At 34.7% G+C, this 17,764-nt stretch overlaps 4 non-coding genes and 1 pseudogene across 4 annotated transcripts; 4 read left to right on the top strand and 1 right to left on the bottom strand.

Moving 5' to 3' along the window:
• Positions 1–465: 465 nt before the first annotated feature.
• Positions 466–538, top strand: TRNAE-CUC (transfer RNA glutamic acid (anticodon CUC)). Its single transcript has one exon. It is a non-coding gene; the product is annotated as a tRNA-Glu (tRNA).
• A 4,137-nt stretch (positions 539–4,675) lies between these two features.
• LOC149015942 (small nucleolar RNA R71) lies at positions 4,676–4,782 on the top strand. Its single transcript, XR_016173798.1, has one exon. It is a non-coding gene; the product is annotated as a small nucleolar RNA R71 (small nucleolar RNA).
• A 5,070-nt stretch (positions 4,783–9,852) lies between these two features.
• On the top strand, positions 9,853–9,925 carry TRNAE-CUC (transfer RNA glutamic acid (anticodon CUC)). Its single transcript has one exon. It is a non-coding gene; the product is annotated as a tRNA-Glu (tRNA).
• Positions 9,926–12,237: 2,312 nt separating this feature from the next.
• On the bottom strand, positions 12,238–12,789 carry LOC149015944 (elongation factor 1-alpha pseudogene; annotated as a pseudogene).
• Positions 12,790–17,268: 4,479 nt separating this feature from the next.
• TRNAE-CUC (transfer RNA glutamic acid (anticodon CUC)) lies at positions 17,269–17,341 on the top strand. The gene has a single exon. It is a non-coding gene; the product is annotated as a tRNA-Glu (tRNA).
• The last annotated feature ends 423 nt before the right edge of the window (positions 17,342–17,764 follow it).

A 17,764-nucleotide genomic window follows, 5' to 3' on the forward strand; every position in this document is an offset into this window, starting at 1 on the left:
CAACAAAAGAAAGGTCATCTCTGTATGATTGATATATTAGCTGTTGTTGCTAACCCAATTGCAGATCAAGATTTTATTCTTAGCATCTTATAAGGCTTAAGTTTGGACTATGAATCATTTCCTACATCTATCACAACTCAGATAGATCTATTGCCTTTAGGTGACTTTATTGGCCTCTTACTTTCAAGAAATACCGAAAAAGCAACGAAATTTTGTTATGAATTTACTATCTATTGAAGCCAATGTTGTTGCTAAACCATCATACAACAACTATGGACGTATTTGTAGCCATTACAATAACTCTAGTTGACAAGGACCTGGATGAAATCAGCCTCATTATGGTCAACCTAACACTATTAACCAGCCAAATAATGGAGGTTCCACATGTCAGATACGCCATAGATCTTGTCACACTCTTGCTACTTGTTAGAGATGATATAATCCAAGTTTTCAACATCACATCAATCCGTTGTAGTCTAGTTGGTTAGGATACTCGGCTCTCACCCGAGAGACCCGGGTTCAAGTCCCGGCAACGGAATTTTTTCTTAATTTTTTTTACCAATATTCATCCCAAAGAAAATAAGAAGTTTTCAACCTCAGCCAACCCCACCAATATAAAGTGAAACTTTGTTAGCTATTCCAAGATCTTCTTTCGGAGCTACACACCATATCACCTCTGATCTTGATAATTTGTCTATCAACACTCTATATATTGGCATCGACCAAGTTTGAGTTGGAAATGGTGCAAGTTAGCTATCAAAAGTATTGGTTCCACTCATTTAAATTCTATTCATCATTACAATTTAAATGATGTGCTACATACATGTTCCAAGTATTACCAAAAATTTATTATCAGTAAGAAAATTCTTATATGATAATGATGTCATCCTTGAGTTTCACCCAAACTGTTATTATGTAAGAATCCACACACAAGGAACAAACTGCTTCAAAGAACCATTAAAAGTGGGTTATATTTTCTTCCCATTTCAAATTCAATAAACCCAAAGCCTATACTGCACATTGGTGAAAGAGTTTTCAAGATGTTATGGCATGATCAACTCGGACACCCCTCTAACGATTACATGTCAAGGATCATAAAAAATTCAGTTCTTCCAATAAAGGAGTCCACCCAAGCATATTCAGTTTGTGTTCCATGTCAACAAGGCAAAGCTCATAAGCTCTCTTTTCCAATTAATAAACTAGCACCTGCTTCACCATTTGAACTCATCCATTCTAATATATGGGTCCAGCACCACTGGCATTAACTCAAGGATCTAACCACAATAGATTCACATGGATATTTCCCATCATTGAACGATTAGAAGCATTTACTAAGTTTATGAAATTTTATCCTTATGTTGACAATTTCTTCAATAGAAAAATCAAATTGTTTCAATCTGATGGAGTACTTGAATATCAAAGCTTTAATAAATTCTTCAGGGAGAAATGCATAGTTCATCAATATTCTTGTCCTTATACATCCGAACAAAATGGATGAGTTGAGAGAAAACACCGCCACATTGTTGAAATGGGATCGAGTCTTGTGGTCCTATCATCTATACCAATTATAGCCTTTTGGGAATCAACTTTCGAAACTACAACCTTTCTCATCAATAGATTGCCAACTTCGGTATTACATGGTTGACCGCCATACCAGGTTCTTTTTAAAAAGAAACCCAATTACATGCTTCTTCGCACTTTCTTGCTTACTTGACATCGTGTTATAGCTAGATGAAGGATAATGAAATAGGGTATGGGGTTGAAAGTGGTATGTCACTTTTGGCGATGGGTTATGTTTGTGGGTTTAGACTTTAGGTGGTTTGGGTCCATTTGACAAATAAACTTGGGTTGGCTCTTACTAAGGTCCACTTGGTTTGGCTTGGGCTTAATGTGGTTTGACTTTTTTTTTTCTTTTCCCAAAAGCCTTAGCAACGCTACAACATTGTTATAGCTTCACATAACATCTACTAGTCATAGAATGCATTCTTGTAAATTTTGTTGTAGCATCGCTGATGAGTCTTCCTGCGTAATGACAAATGCTCTGGTGATGCTGCAACAATTTTGTAACATTGTGATTCTGTATATCAGTTTACTCTGCTGGTCTAAGTTACAAAACACTGACTCATCCTCTTTGCTTTCCGCATACTCTTTCCAAGTCAAAATAAATGTCATTCTTATTTCAGTTTCACTACCAAATTAAAATTAAAAGAAAACCAAAGATTACCCAAAAATAATGAACTATATCAACTAATCGAATCGAATCGGAAAAAAAAAAAAAAAAAAAAAAAGGAAAGGAAAGTATGAAAGAAAAAAAAAAGAAAGAAAAAAAGAAAGAAGAAAAACAACAACAATATAGATAAATTAAATATTCAGATTGGGTTGCCTCCCATAAACACTTTTTTTTAAGTCGACAACCCGACTACCTCCCTTTTTTGGCATATTGAAGCATGATTTAAGTTTGGTGATGCTCCATCGTTCTTCTTTAATAATGCTTTATTCACTGCATGCTCTAGTTCCTAAGACCATTTAATGATTTCTTCTTGCACACATTCCATAATCAAACTCAAACTTCTTTGTTGTTTCACATACTTGTTGAAACATTCCTCTAACAAAATTTTAGGCTTGTATATTGAAGGACCAATCCCTTTGATCTCTATTATATTCCATCCCAATATTTTTTTTTATATATTTTTTTTCAACTTTTCAAGTAGGTTTCTTTCTTGATCCTCTGTTACCATTGCTAAAACAATATTATGAAGTATTTTTGCCTCTCCCAAATATGCATGTTGGAGGTAATCTGAAAAATGCTTCAACTCCAATATCTATGAGTCTCCAATAGATGGTTTAGGAGGTTTGATCTCATGTTTAGATAACCTAAGACACTCAAATTGATTCCCCTTAAGTGCATCAATTGGTCTCACTTCTAACCAGCCCATATAGTTTCTTGCTTCATAATTTGATTGTTCAAACATTGTTGCCAAAGAAAGTTCTAATGGGTCTTTATTACATTCTTCCTCCAACTCTTCTGACACCACATGATCAGTTACATCCACAACAGATCATTCTTCAATTGCATCTGGGGATTTCATTGCCTTGAGAACATTGAATGTGATTTGTTCTCCATTAACCCTCATTGTTAATTCTCCTTTCTCTACATCAATCAATGTTCTCCTAGTTGCTAAAAATGGTCTTCCTAGAATGATGGACACATCTCTATCTGCTTCAAAGTCTAAAACAACAAAATCTTCAAGGAAAAAAAGAAGAAGATAAACTTATCTACTTTCACTAAAATATTTTCAAAATTTCCTTTTAGTTAAGCAAGAGATCTATCAGCTAATTGTAAGGTTCTTGTTGTTGGCCATGCTTCTCCAACTCCAAGCTTTATGAAAATCGACATTGGCATAAGGTTGATGCTCGCTCGAAGACCACAAATAACTCTCCCAATATAATTATCTCCAATAGTACAAGGAATGGTGAAAGTTCCAGGATCTTTTAATTTTGGTGGGAGCTTGTTCAATAAAATGCACTACTCTCTTGTGTCATTGCCACTATTTTAAACTCTCCAATATCTTTTTCTTTGAAAGGATGTCTTTCATAAATTTAACATAATTTGATACTTGTTCGAGTGCTTCTACTAATGGTATATTGATATGCAGCTGCTTCAAGACATCCAAGAATTTCTTAAATCGTTGGCCTTACTGTTGCTTATGAAATCTTTGAGGAAAAGGTGGAGGTTTAACACTTTGTTTTTCTCGAGAACTCTACTGCAGTGACATTGTAGCATTTGGTCTGCAAAATTAGTTTGTTCCTTTTGAACAACAATCGTATTTTCCTTCCCCCCTTCTTCTTGGATCGAAATAGGCTCCTTCTGTTGACTGGACTTTGAGTGAGGTTGCTCTAGAGTTTTTCACTCATTATTGCAATAGCTTTACAATGCTCCTTGCCTTCACACCTAAGATTTTTTGTATCACTTGGAAATGATCCTTGAAGTTGATTGTTTAAAACACTAGCTAGTTGTCCTACTTGATTCTCTAGATTCCTCAATGAAGATGTTTGACTTTGAATAATTGCATCAATCTTTTCCATATACTCCTTCAATATAATTTCTATTGATGATGATGGTTCTATAGGATGAGCCTTCACTTGATGTTGAGCACTTGGAAGGTGATGAGATTGGGTTTGGATGGAGGATGGACTGACATTTTGTCCTTGAGTATTCCAAGAAAAGTTAGGGTGCTACATCCAACCGAGATTATAGGTATTGGAATATGGATTATTTGCCTTATTGAAATTCCTAACATGGTAGGTAGATTATAGGTTAGATGGACAACTATCAAAGAAATGCTCTCCACCACAATATGTACAAGTGATTGTTGTATTTTGTTGTGATTATACAATTGCAGTAAAATACATCAATTTTTATACATTAGTTAAAAAGGACACTTGTACAGTCAAGGCTATCATTGCATCCAACTCATAAATCCCTTCTATTATCTTATTTACAGCTGCTCTCTCAGCCAACCATTGATAATTGTTGTTGGCTATTCTTTCCAAAATCTCATAAACTTTATTGTAAGACTTTGTCAATATAGCCTTATTTGTTGAAGCATCCACTATGAACTAAGTTTGTCCATTTAAACTATTGTAGAAAGTCTCCGTTTGAATCCAATGGAGATTTCCAGGGTGACGACATTTATGTAGGAGCTCCTTAAATCTTTCCCACATCAAATGCAAATATCCACCATCCAATTGTTGAAAACCAGTAATGTCATTTATAAGCTTGGCATTATCAAGAACTTCTCTACTAAATCATTCGCGAGTAAGGGAATAATTTCAGTCACAAGGCTTCTTTAGTTGCTCCAGGTATCTTGAAAGAATCACTTACCTCCATAAAAAATCTAGAGCAAATTGCACTAGCACCCAAAAATGGAGGCCTTAAAGCACTGACACCCCACTTTATGTTTAAAAAGCATAGAGACCCCAAAATTCGTTTTTTATTGGTTATTTGTTCAAAGTTATCACTGATACAGTTAAATCACTGCTTATTTAAAAAAAAAAAAATCCCTATAATGTCTGAAAAGATTTCAGTGAGAAATTGGACAAATATATCCAATGAAAATCCAATTTTGGGGTCTTTGTGCTTTTTAAACATAAAGTGGGGTGTCAGTGCTTTAAGACTTCCATTTAGGGTGCCAATACAATTTACTCAAAATTCTAAGATGGAGATGAGGATCTTTTATTGGCATCCCACTAAACTGTCCCCAGTTTGGAGTATTTGGAACATCACAGGCTTAAGTTCAAATTGTGGCGCTTGAGTTTATGGCCTTACCATACTAGGATTATGCTCATGCAACATCCATATACTCTAATTGCCTTATCTCTGTCATGTACCTCAGTTGCCATATTATTCTTATTATATTGATAACCCTATTTCTCTGTTTTAGCCATTGTTAGAACTGCTTCTAAACCTCATTGCTCCCTTCTTCTAGCTTGAAATGTCCTTTCGATTTCTGGGTCAAAGAGTACCAACACTTTATCTCGTAGTGTATTGATACAAGGGTTAAAGCACTTGGGAATACAAGAAAACTAATATTAGAGTAAAGAAAATGCTAAATTAAAAACAAAAAATTACTTATGTACTGATTAACAATGATAAAACTCCCTAGCAATAGTGCCAAAAGCTTGTTTGCTTGTATTTAAAAATGCTATGCAAGTGCACATGTCGCAATCAAGTAGTAAATAGTAAGTAGAGTATTGATCCCATGGAGAATTTTATCTTTGAGTCTCAATGTAAAAGGAAGACTAATTTAAACAATATTGAAAAAATTACTTTGATTAATGAACTAAATAAACGAAGGACAGGCGAATGAATCAAAAGATCTTAAATTGGAGAGCATGCAATGGAAAAAATTATAATAAGTGGTATGAATGTTGGAAATCAATTTTCCCCTTGAATTTGGGCTGTGAATGCTACAACAAAACTACAAAACAAGGCATATCATAGAACCTGGAACGAAATTTTACACGAGTATCTTCCAATCCCCATATGCACTAACATTCCTGTTCAAAACCATCATATTCCTATGGTGAATTGAATTGAGGATGTGAATCACACATGGATTCCAATAGTGGTTACGTTAGATAGGTGAGTATCCCTACCCTACCCACGAATTAGCTAAAACCACATAACAATCAACCTAACTCCATTATTTAACATTGATCTAGCTCCAATTAAGTTTTCAATTAACTAAAACGACAACTTTCACTCAAGGATGGTCAATCGATAAATGAAATTACTAAAAACATGCATGTTGAATATATTGATAATAAATTGTGCTACACCAAAGCTACAACAAACTGAATAATCATAGTTCAAATCATAGATTTTGGTACTCTTCTCGTCCCAACAAAATAAGAAATTAACTCATACTAAAGTTCAAATGCAAAGAAATAAATGCAACCATGAAAAGAGTTCGGCTAGAATATAAAGAAGTAGAAAAATATAGAACTTAATAAAGAACTAGGAGAATGCTTCCATAATGCTCTAGCTCCCTATCTCCAGTGGCTCTTCCTCTTGCCCTAACTTATTTTTCTCTGTGTCTCAGGTTCTTCTCCTTTTCTTTTGGTGGCTCCTCCGGTACCCCCAAAATTTTCCAAAATGATAGGGTAAAAATGGATTTTAGGATTAGAACCTTCTCTTCTAAGATCAACGGCTAAGATCCTTCATGTAATGACAAGATGAATATCTAATCATGTAGTCATTTTTAATGATTTCATTAGATAATGCCACATGTGTCCAATCTAGAAATAATTATACTACTGCAATGTTGCAACATTTCTACAACAAACTGAGTAGACTTATTCTTTGTTACTCTTCTATGCCTCATGTCATTTTTTCATCCATTATAATTCTTTTCTTACAATGCCAATAAAAAGAGGACTGATCAATTCCATCCATTAATTCAAGGGAAATATAAATGACATAAAAGACATTTACAAGGTTTAAAACTCTAATCACTATACCACAATTTATTGAAGATTAACACTAAAACAAAGAGAAATCACTCTTAAATCAAGCTATCTCAAGTATAAAATCACTAGAATTAACTCTATTTCATATAGTTATCATAAATGTAAAACTAGTTTAAGGCCCTTCAGCTAGAGATCTTCGTAGGTTACCCAAAAGGAAAAGTCGGATCTTCGTAGAACCATTAGTAATATTAGATGGGGCATCTTAAAAGCTCCTTTTACTGGATGGGATTTTTATTATTCAATGATAGTGTATTAATGATTCTATTCTAGGTTAAATATTTCTAAGTAGGGGAATTCGACCAACAGAATCTTAAAGCCCATATATATATATATTTCTATAATAAGGAAAAAAGACAAAACAAAGCTTACATATTGTTTTCCCATGCCTAAAGACTCTAAGGCATAGTGCCAGATTTATTAGAAGAACAACAAAATAAAAAAAGCCAAGGAGTCCTAGGTCATAAGGGATATAAAGAAAGTAAAGACTGATCAATAGTCCAAGTTGATAGTAGAAGCAATTTCTTTTGCGAAACAAACTCCAATCCTTCTTTCCATGCTGCTAATCAGGCTTAAACTGGGCCTGATGTGTTGATGCATCCTTTTCGTTAGCTAAGACATCTATTACCTTGGATTAATCAAAAGACCCGTCCTTGTTGCATATTTTTGATTGTTGTCCTTGCAATAATAAGGGCAAGGTGAATTGTGAACGGTAGGGTGTAAATGGATCGGATTCGGATTGGATAGTGGTAATACCATATCTGCATCCTATTATATTCAGACTGATTCGAATAATATCCTATCGGTTTTTGGACGGATTCAATCAGATTCGAATGATAATTGGATAGTTATTTCTTTAAGTAGATTCTTTTAAATGGGTATGAATACAAATTGAATATAAGTTTTTGACTACCTATTGACATCTTTACCATTTTATTTGTGAGGCTAGGTTTGAAATTTAAGAATTTAGCAACTTTGGTAGTTATTTTAGTAGAAAATCTAGAAAAGTAGTCACCTATATCAAGTAAAAAAATTACAACATAAGAAAAAATAAATCCAAATAAATAACTTAATCGGATAATTTAATTGGACGGATAATAATCGGTAGGAAAGGGGTATACCATATTCGCATCCTATTAGTAATTGGAAGAATTTGGATTCCGCTAAATGGATGCAGATGCTAAGTCGAGAGCGGATTTCAATTATCCATTTACACCCTTGGTGAATGGCCATGTCTAATAGACAATTTTCATTTGTTTGGTTTTTATTTGCATGCAAACAAACTATTTATCTTGAGATTAAATTTATAGTTCTTGTTGAATTTGGTTGTGAGTTCCTCTATATGGTTGATTACATATAGAGGATGTTTAAAATTTGAATTCTGATTCAAATTTGAAATAGTTAATCAATCAGATAGACTTACCTAAAGTGGAGACATTAATCAATCAACAAGGTTTACCTAAAGTGGTGATGTCAATCAATAAAAAAGAGTTACCTAAAACGGTGATGTCAATCAATCAATAAGAGTCACCTAAAATGGTGATGTTAATCAATCAACAATGTTTACTTAAAGTGTGACATCAATCAATCATGGCTTACCTAAGGAGGTGACATCAGTCAATCAGCAAAGCTTACTTAAAGTGAAACCTCAACCAATCACTTACCAATAGTGGATATGAGTCATATGACAAAGGTAAATGATAAGGTTTTTCATACATGGACAAATAGTCTCTCACAAGACAATGTATCCCATCTATAAATAACGTTCCTATTCAAAGGAGATGATAAAGAAAAAAAATATTTTGCCATGAACGTGGGTTTATCTTAATCCGAACCACGTTAAAATGTAATATCTTCTTATTCTTCTCTTCCTTCCTATTTTTTCTCTTTTATCATAAAAATTCTAAATTTAACTTGGTATAAAAAGCCATTGACTTGCATCATCCCTTCCACATATGGCTTCTGAGATCACCCACCCAACAAACCTTTCCTTTAACAACATAGTCTCTTTTTTGCTAGTTAGGGTCCGATCAAAGCAATTACCTCCTTCAAAAAAATTCAATTTCTTCCCCTTTTACAAGCACACAATTTATATGACTATGTTGACGGCAACTAGCTATGACCTCCATCAACAATTCATTCCACTTCAAATGAAACCTCTGCTAATTATAATCATCCCAAATACTATGTATTCAGCTTGGATAGCAAGATAAAATAATCCTCTCTTGGATTATTTTGTCTTTAACACAAAGCACCTTGCTCACGTTGTTAACACCAACACCTCCTTTGTAACACGTGGTCTACATTGAAGAAAACATATGTTTCACAATCTCAAGCTTGAGTTATGCAACTCAAGCTTCAATTGCAACAAAAGAAAGGTCATCTCTGTATGATTGATATATTAGCTGTTGTCGCTAACCCAATTGCAGATCAAGATTTTATTCTTAGTATCTTATAAGGCTTAAGTCCGGATTATAAATTATTTCCTACATCTATCACAACTTAGATAGATCTATTGCCTTTAGTTGACTTTATTGGCCTCTTACTTTCAAGAAATACCGAAAAAACAACGAAATTTTGTTATGAATTTACCATCTATTGAAGCCAATGTTGTTGCTAAACCATCATACAACAACTATGGACGTATTTGTAGCCATTACAATAACTCTAGTTGACAAGGACGTGGATGAAATCAGCCTCATTATGGTCAACCTAACACTATTAACCAGCCAAATAATGGAGGTTCCACATGTCAGATATGCCATAGATCTTTGTCATACTCTTGCTACTTCATACAGATGGTATAATTCAACCTGACATCATTCCATTGTAGTCTAGTTGGTTAGGATACTCGGCTCTCACCCGAGAGACCTGAGTTCAAGTCCCGACAACGGAATTTTTTCTTAATTTTTTTTACCAATATTCATCCCAAAGAAAATAAGAAGTTTTCAACCTCAGTCAACCCTGCCAATATAAAGTGAAACTTTGTTAGCTATTCCAAGATCTTCTTTCGGAGCTACACACCATATCACCTCTGATCTTGATAATTTGTCTATCAACACTCTATATATTGGCACCGACCAAGTTTGAGTTGGAAACGGTGCAAGTTAGCTATCAAAAGTATTGGTTCCACTCATCTAAATTCTATTCATCATTACAATTTAAATGATGTGCTACATACATGTTCCAAGTATTACCAAAAATTTATTATTAGTAAGAAAGTTTATATATGATAATGATGTCATCCTTGAGTTTCACCCAAACTGTTATTATGTAAGGATCCACACACAAGGAACAAACTACTTCAAAGAACCATTAAAAGTTGGTTATATTTTCTTCCCATTTCAAATTCAATAAACCCAAAGCCTATACTACACATTGGTGAAAGAGTTTTCAAGATGTTATGACATGATCAACTCAGACACCCTTTAACGATTATATGTCAAGTATCATAAAAAATTCAGCTCTTCCAATAAAGGAGTCCACCCAAGCATATTAAGTTTGTGTTCCATGTCAACAAGGCAAAGCTCATAAGCTCTCTTTTTCAATTAATAAACTAGCAGCTGCTTCACCATTTGAACTCATCCATTTTGATATATGGGATCCAGCACTAACGGCATTAATTCAAGGATCTAACTATTATATGTCATTTCTTGATGAGCCCAGTAGATTCACATGGATATCTCCCATCGTTCAACGATGAAAAACATTTACTAAGTTTATGAAGTTTTATTCTTAAGTTGACAATTTCTTCAGTAGAAAAATGAAACTCTTTCAATCTGATGGAGTACTTGAATATCAAAGCTTTAATAAATTCTTCAGTAGTTCATCAATATTCTTGTTCTTATACATCCAAACAAAATGGATTAGTTGAGAGAAAACACCACCACATTGTTGAAATGGGATTGAGTGTTATGGCCCTATCATCTATACCAATAGCCTTTCGGGAATCAACTTTCAAAACTACAACCTTTCTCATCAAAAGATTGCCAACTTCGGTATTACATGGTTGACCGCCATACCAGGTTCATTTTAAAAAGAAACCCAATTACATGCTTCTTCGCACTTTTGGAAGTTCTTGCTATCCATGGCTAAGGCCATGTATTAAACATAAAAAGCAATACAGATTCAACCAATGTATTTTTACAGGTTGCAGTACTAGCCACAAAGGCTACAAATGCTATGATCCAACTGTTAGAATAACCTACATATCACGTCATGCTATCTTTGATAAAGAGTGCTTCCCTTCTTCCAACAATTACAAGTCTACTAACCCAATTTCAAAACCCCCAAAACCCAAACTAGTTAGTGGTTAGAAAAGATCAAATAATTTTCCATTTTCTAACTTGAACCCATTGCCAAGCCCACCAACTAATCAACCTCTACGTCAAATTCCAACTTCACCTCATAACCCAATAAACTATCCTTAGCAATTATATCCCTCGATAATCGAGTCTCCTATATCGACCACAACAACACCTAATTTACCCACTTCAAATCCACCTCTCATAACCAAATCACCTAATCATCCAAACCTATCACAAGTAAACCCTTTTGAACCTCTACTATTGCTTCAACATGCTATGACCACTAGATCATGGTCCAGCATAATTAAAACTGTCCGAAAATTAAATGTCATGACCACTAGATATCCTATGCCATCAGCCTACATAACCCAAACAACTACCTATAAAATTGAACCAACTTTATATATCATGGTCAAAAAGGACAAAAAAATGGAGAGAATCCATGTGTGAAGAATTTTAAGCACTTGTTCGAAATGGAACTTGGCAACTGGTTCCACATCATCCATCAATGAATTTAGTTAGCAACAAGTGGGTATACTAGATCAAAAGAAATGTAGATGGGTCTATATCAAGATACAAAGCTTGTCTTATGGCAAAAGGATTTTATCAATGTAAAGGCATTGATTATTTTAATAAATTTTTAAACTCTGGATCTGCTTTTGGATTACAATGTGTAAATAGACTGGAATTAAGAATCCCAAGTTAAACGTAAAACGGAAAAGAATGAAACGAACTTGCAATGAAACCATATCTCCTAGCCAAAGTGGCAGGATTATCAACACCATTGTCACTAATGAGCTGGAAGCAGATATGGTTGGAATCAACTTAAATACTATCTGAAGTTTAGAGAAGGTTTCCACCCACCATGGGCTTGGTTGGAATCAACTTAACAAACCCAACATCACCATTCTTCAAAAACTTCTTTACCAGATCGCCTGTCAATCTTGGTGAGGATCTCAAGAAACTTGACAGCAATGTGAGAAGTGTGGCAATCGAGCACTGGGGCATATCCATTTCCAATCTGGCCTGGGTGGTTCATGATGATGACCTGGGAGGTGATGTTGGCTGCCTCCTTGGCTGGATCATTCTGAGTCAGAAGCAACAAAACCACGCTTCAGATCTTTCACTGCAACATTCTTAACGTTGAACCATTGAAATGAAGAGAGTGTTTGGGGGTAGTAGTATCCATCTAGCACATAATCAACCAATGAAATGAAGAGAATAAAAAACTCAGCAATTCAGAAGAACGACCCAATTAGAAGACAAACTAACAAACTGAAGAGGAAATCCTCACCTTGTTGCAGCAACATATAATCTGCTTGACACCTAGGGTGAAAGCAAGCAGGGCAAGCTCACGAGTCTGACCATCTTTGGAGATACCAGCTTCAAAGCCACCAGTGGTAGAGTCGATGATAAGTACAGCATAGTGAGCCTGTGATGTACCTGTGATCATGTTCTAAAAACAAACGGTAAGTACAAACGATACTAAAAACGTGTGTTAACAAAGTAGAGAACAGAAATCAAGACACAGAAAACAACAACATCAAATAATAAAATAAAAAAAATAATAATAATAATAATAATAAAACAGCGTCGTTGCGTGGAGAGAACGCATGCAAACAAATAGGAATGAGATGATTAATTTAAAACCAAATTGTGATGTAGATCGTAGCTGAGATTCGATAATTTTCAGTACATTTGAAAGTCAATTGTTGCATACATACATTACAAAGCAAATAATCTCTCGATAAAGTAAGACTTTGCAGCCTTTCAATATCCCTATCCAAATATCCCCTCCTTAGCAGTCCCTGAAGTTGCCTACCCTCCATCTTAGAATCCAGTCATCATTCAAACTTCACCAACAAGACCATACCTTGATGTCCTAAAACCTAACCAGCAGTAGTAAGGGAATTAGTCCACCATTCTTTCATTAATAATTAACAGAATCAGAGGACCTAATTTAGGGAAATCAGACCAGTTTTGGAACCCTGTTTTGACCCCCAAACAGAAACTTGAAACTCTTCTACCCGAAACCTTCTAGAAACCCAAATTGGTCTTTAACTGCTATTCATCTAAGATTTTGGAATTTGGCCCTCATTCAATTGAGGCTATATCAGTTTGGGATGTCAAACGGTTGGTCCCGTCCAATTTCAGTTGGAGTTTCAATTTTTTGCATGAGGAGGACAAAAGAGATTATCCTCAGTCTGTAAGACCAAAAGAAAGCCAATAGCTATTGATCTGGTCAGTTTCTGCATTACCTGTTTTTTCTGGCACCTCGAAATCCGAAAATCCCGCAAAACCAAGCAGATTAAACTAATGAATTTACAGGATTCACTTCACCGCATCCAATCGTACTTCTATAGACACAAGAAACATAAAATTCCGATAAGAAGTAAACAACAAAACATTAAGAATTAGAACCTTTTTGGTACGCTCAAGAACATCAGTATTGACCTTCGATTGCCCAATCCTCGACCACTGTAGCAAATTACCTTAAAAAAGGAACAAGTAAAGCTTTTTGAAGAATTAGGGTTTATTCAAGAAGCTCTTACTTTCGATTCAGCGGAAGGTGCAGAATATCTCTTCCATTATTACTTTGTTCTGAACCGCCAGTGAACATGCGTTAACAATAATATACCACAATAAGAACTTGAATTGTGCTAGGGTTTACTCCAAGAAGCTCTTAACTTCGATTCAGCTGAAGGTGCAGAATATCTCTTCAGTTATTACTTTGTTCTGAACCTCTGCAGAGGTAAATTTTGCAATAATTGAAACTGGGAATTTTGAAAAATCAGATGAAAGGGAAAAATCAGATGAGAGAGATTGAGAGATTGTGGGCATCGAGAGATCGAGAGATTTTGGGCATCGAGAGATCGAGAGAGCGAGAGACTTTGAGAGAGATTGAGGGGATCGAGAGGTTCAAGAGAGATCGAGCGAGAGATTCAAAGAGATTTAGAGAGAGTGCTGATTTAGAGAGAGATTCAGAGAGAGTTCGAGAGGGAGCGGGATATTGAGAGCGATAGACTTTGAGAGAGGTCGTCAGAGAGAGTGCTGATTTAGAGAGAGTTCGAGAGGGAGAGGGATACAGAGAGCGACAGACTTTGAGAGATATTGAGAGAGGTAGAGAGATAAATCGAGAGAGAAATTAAGAGAGGGATTAAAATTAATAATAATTTATGACTAAAATGTCTAAATTATCCTTGTAAAATTAAGTAAAGAAATAGAAAATAGTACAATATTATTGGTATTTGGAACAATGATAAGGACGGAAAAGGACAGAAAAAGATTTGCGAAAAAGGTAGATACATGCTTTTATAATAGTAGTATGATAGTATGATATATATATATATATATATATATATATATATATATATATATATATATATTATATATATTCTATTAATAAGTAAATAAGACAAAACAAAGCTTAGATATTGGTTTTCCATGCCTAAAGACTCTAAAGCGTAGTGCCAGATTTATTAGAAGAACAACAAAATAAAAAAACCAAGGAGTCATAGGTCATGAGAGATATCAAGAAAGTAAAGACTGATCAGTAGTCCAAGTTGATAGTAGAAGCAATTTCTTTTGCGAAACAAACTCTAATCCTTCTTTCCATGCTGCTAATCAGGCTTAAACTGGGCCTAATGTGTTGATGCATCATTTTCACTAGCTAAGACATCTATTACCTTGGATTAATCAAAAGGCTCATCCTTGTTGCATATTTCTGGTTGTTGTCCCTGCAATAATAAGGGCAAGGTGAGTTGTGAATGGTAGGACGTAAATGGATCGGATTCGAATTGGATAGTAGTAATACCATATCCGCATCCTATTATATTCGAACAGATTCGGATAATATCCTATCGGTTTTTGGACGGGTTCAATCGGATTCAAATGAAATGGATAGTTATTTCTTTAAGTAGATTCTTCTAAATGGGTATGCATACAAATTGAATAGAAGTTTTCGACTACCTATTGACATCTTTACCATTTTATTTGTGAGGTTAGGTTTGAAATTTAAGAATTTAGCAACTTTGGTAGTTATTTTAGTAGAAAATCTAGAAAAATAGTCACTTATATCAAGTAAAAAAATTACAAAATAAGAAAAATAAATCCGAATAAATAACTTAATCGGATAATTTAATTAGACAAATAATAATTGGTAGGAAAGGGTACCATATTCGCATCATATTAGTAATTCGACGAAGTTGATTTCGCTAAACGGATGCGGATGCAAAGTCGAGAGCGGATTTCAATTATCCATTTACACCCTTGGTGAATGGCCATGTGGTGAGACTAGATCTTATTAGACCAATTTGTCATAACTCATTTAGACATTTTTCATTTGTTTGGTTTTTATTTGCATGCAACCAATCTATCCATCTTGAGATTAAAATTATAGTTCTTATTGAATTTGATTGTGAGTTCCTAAGTATGGTTTACTACCTAAAGAGGATGTTCAAAATTTGAATTTAGATTCAAATTTGAAACAGTCAATCAATCAGATAGACTTATCTAAAGTGGAGACACTAATCAATCAACAAGGTTTACCTAAAGTGGTGACGTTAATCAATAAAAGAGTTACCTAAAACGGTGATGTCAATCAATCAGTAAGAGTTACCTAAAATGGTGATGTCAATCAATCAACAAAGTTTACTTAAAGTGTGACGTCAATCAATCAGCATGGCTTAGCTAAGGTGATGACATCAATCAATCAACAAAGCTTACTTAAAGTGAAACCCCAACCAATCACTTACCAATAGTGGATATGAGTCATATGAAAAAGGTAAATGATAAGGTTTTTCATATGTGGATGAATACTCTCTCACAAGACAATGTGTCCCATCTATAAATAATGTTCCTGTTCAAAGGAGATGATAAAGAAAAATAATAATTTGCCATGAACGTGGGTTTATCTTAATCCGAACCACGTTAAATTGTAATATCTTCTTATTCTTCTCTTCCTTCCTATTTTCCTCTTTATCATAAAAATTCTAAATTTAACTTGGTATAAAAAGCCTTTGACTCGGATTATCCCTTCCACCTACGGCTTTTGAGATCACCCACCGAACAAACCTTTCCTCTAACAACATAGTGTTCTTTCTACCAGTTAGGTCTAATCGAAGCAATTACCTCCTTCAAAAAGTTCAATTTTTTCCCCTTTTACAAGCACATGATTTATATGACTATGTTGACGACAAAAAGCTATGCCCTCCATCAACAATTCATTCCACTTCAAATGAAACCTCTGTTATTATAATCATCCCAAATTCTATGTATTCAGCTTGGATAGCAAGATAAAATAATCCTCTCTTGGATTATTTCGTCCTTAACACAAAGCACCCTTGCTCACGTTGTTAACACCACCACCTCCTTCGTAGCTGAAGAAAACATATGCATCACAATCTACGTTGAAGAAATCATATGCATCACAATCTCAAGCTCGAGGTATGCAACTCAAGCTTCAATTGCAAAAAATAAAGGTCATCTCTATATGATTGATATATTAGCTGTTGTTGCTAACCCAATAGCATATCAAGATTTTATTCTTAGCATCTTATAAGGCTTATGTCCGGATTATAAATCATTTCCTACATCTATCACAACTCAGATAGATCTATTGCCTTTAGGTGACTTTATTGGCCTCTTACTTTCAAGAAATACCGAAAAAGAAACTAAATTTTGCTATGAACTTACCATCTATTGAAGCCAATGTTGTTGCTAAACCATCATACAACAGCTATGGACGTATTTGTAGCCATTACAATAACTCTAGTTGACAAGGACGTGGATGAAATCAGCCTCATTATGGTCAACCTAACACTATTAACCAGCCAAATAATGGAGGTTCCACATGGCAGATATGCCATAGATCTTGTCACACTCTTGCTACTTGTTACTAATGGCACAATCCAAGTTTTCAACCTCACATCAATCCGTTGTAGTCTAGTTGGTTAGGATACTCGGCTCTCACCCGAGAGACCCGGGTTCAAGTCCCGGCAACGGAATGTTTTTATAATTTTTTGACAAATATTCATCCCAAAGTAAAAAGAAGTTTTCAACCTCAACCAACCGCACCAATATAAAGTGAAACTTTGTTAGCTATTCCAATATCTTTTTCGGAGCTACACACCATATCATCTCTGATCTTGATAATTTGTCTATCAACACTCCATATATTGGCACCGACTAAGTTCGAGTTGGAAACGGTGCAAGTTGGCCATCAAAAATATTGGTTCCACTCATTTAAATTCTATTTATCATGGCAATTTAAATGATGTGCTACATACATGTTCCAAGTATTACCAAAAATTTATTATTAGTAAAAAAGTTCTTATACGATAATGATGTCATCCTTGAGTTTCACCCAAACTGTTATTAGGTAAGGATCCACACACAAGGAACAAACTACTTCAAAGAACCATTAAAAG

The sequence above is a fragment of the Hakea prostrata genome, chromosome 5, assembly GCF_041222555.1.
Source record: "Hakea prostrata isolate BN-2017 chromosome 5, UWA_Hpros_2, whole genome shotgun sequence".
In the NCBI taxonomy this organism is placed as follows: domain Eukaryota; kingdom Viridiplantae; phylum Streptophyta; class Magnoliopsida; order Proteales; family Proteaceae; genus Hakea; species Hakea prostrata.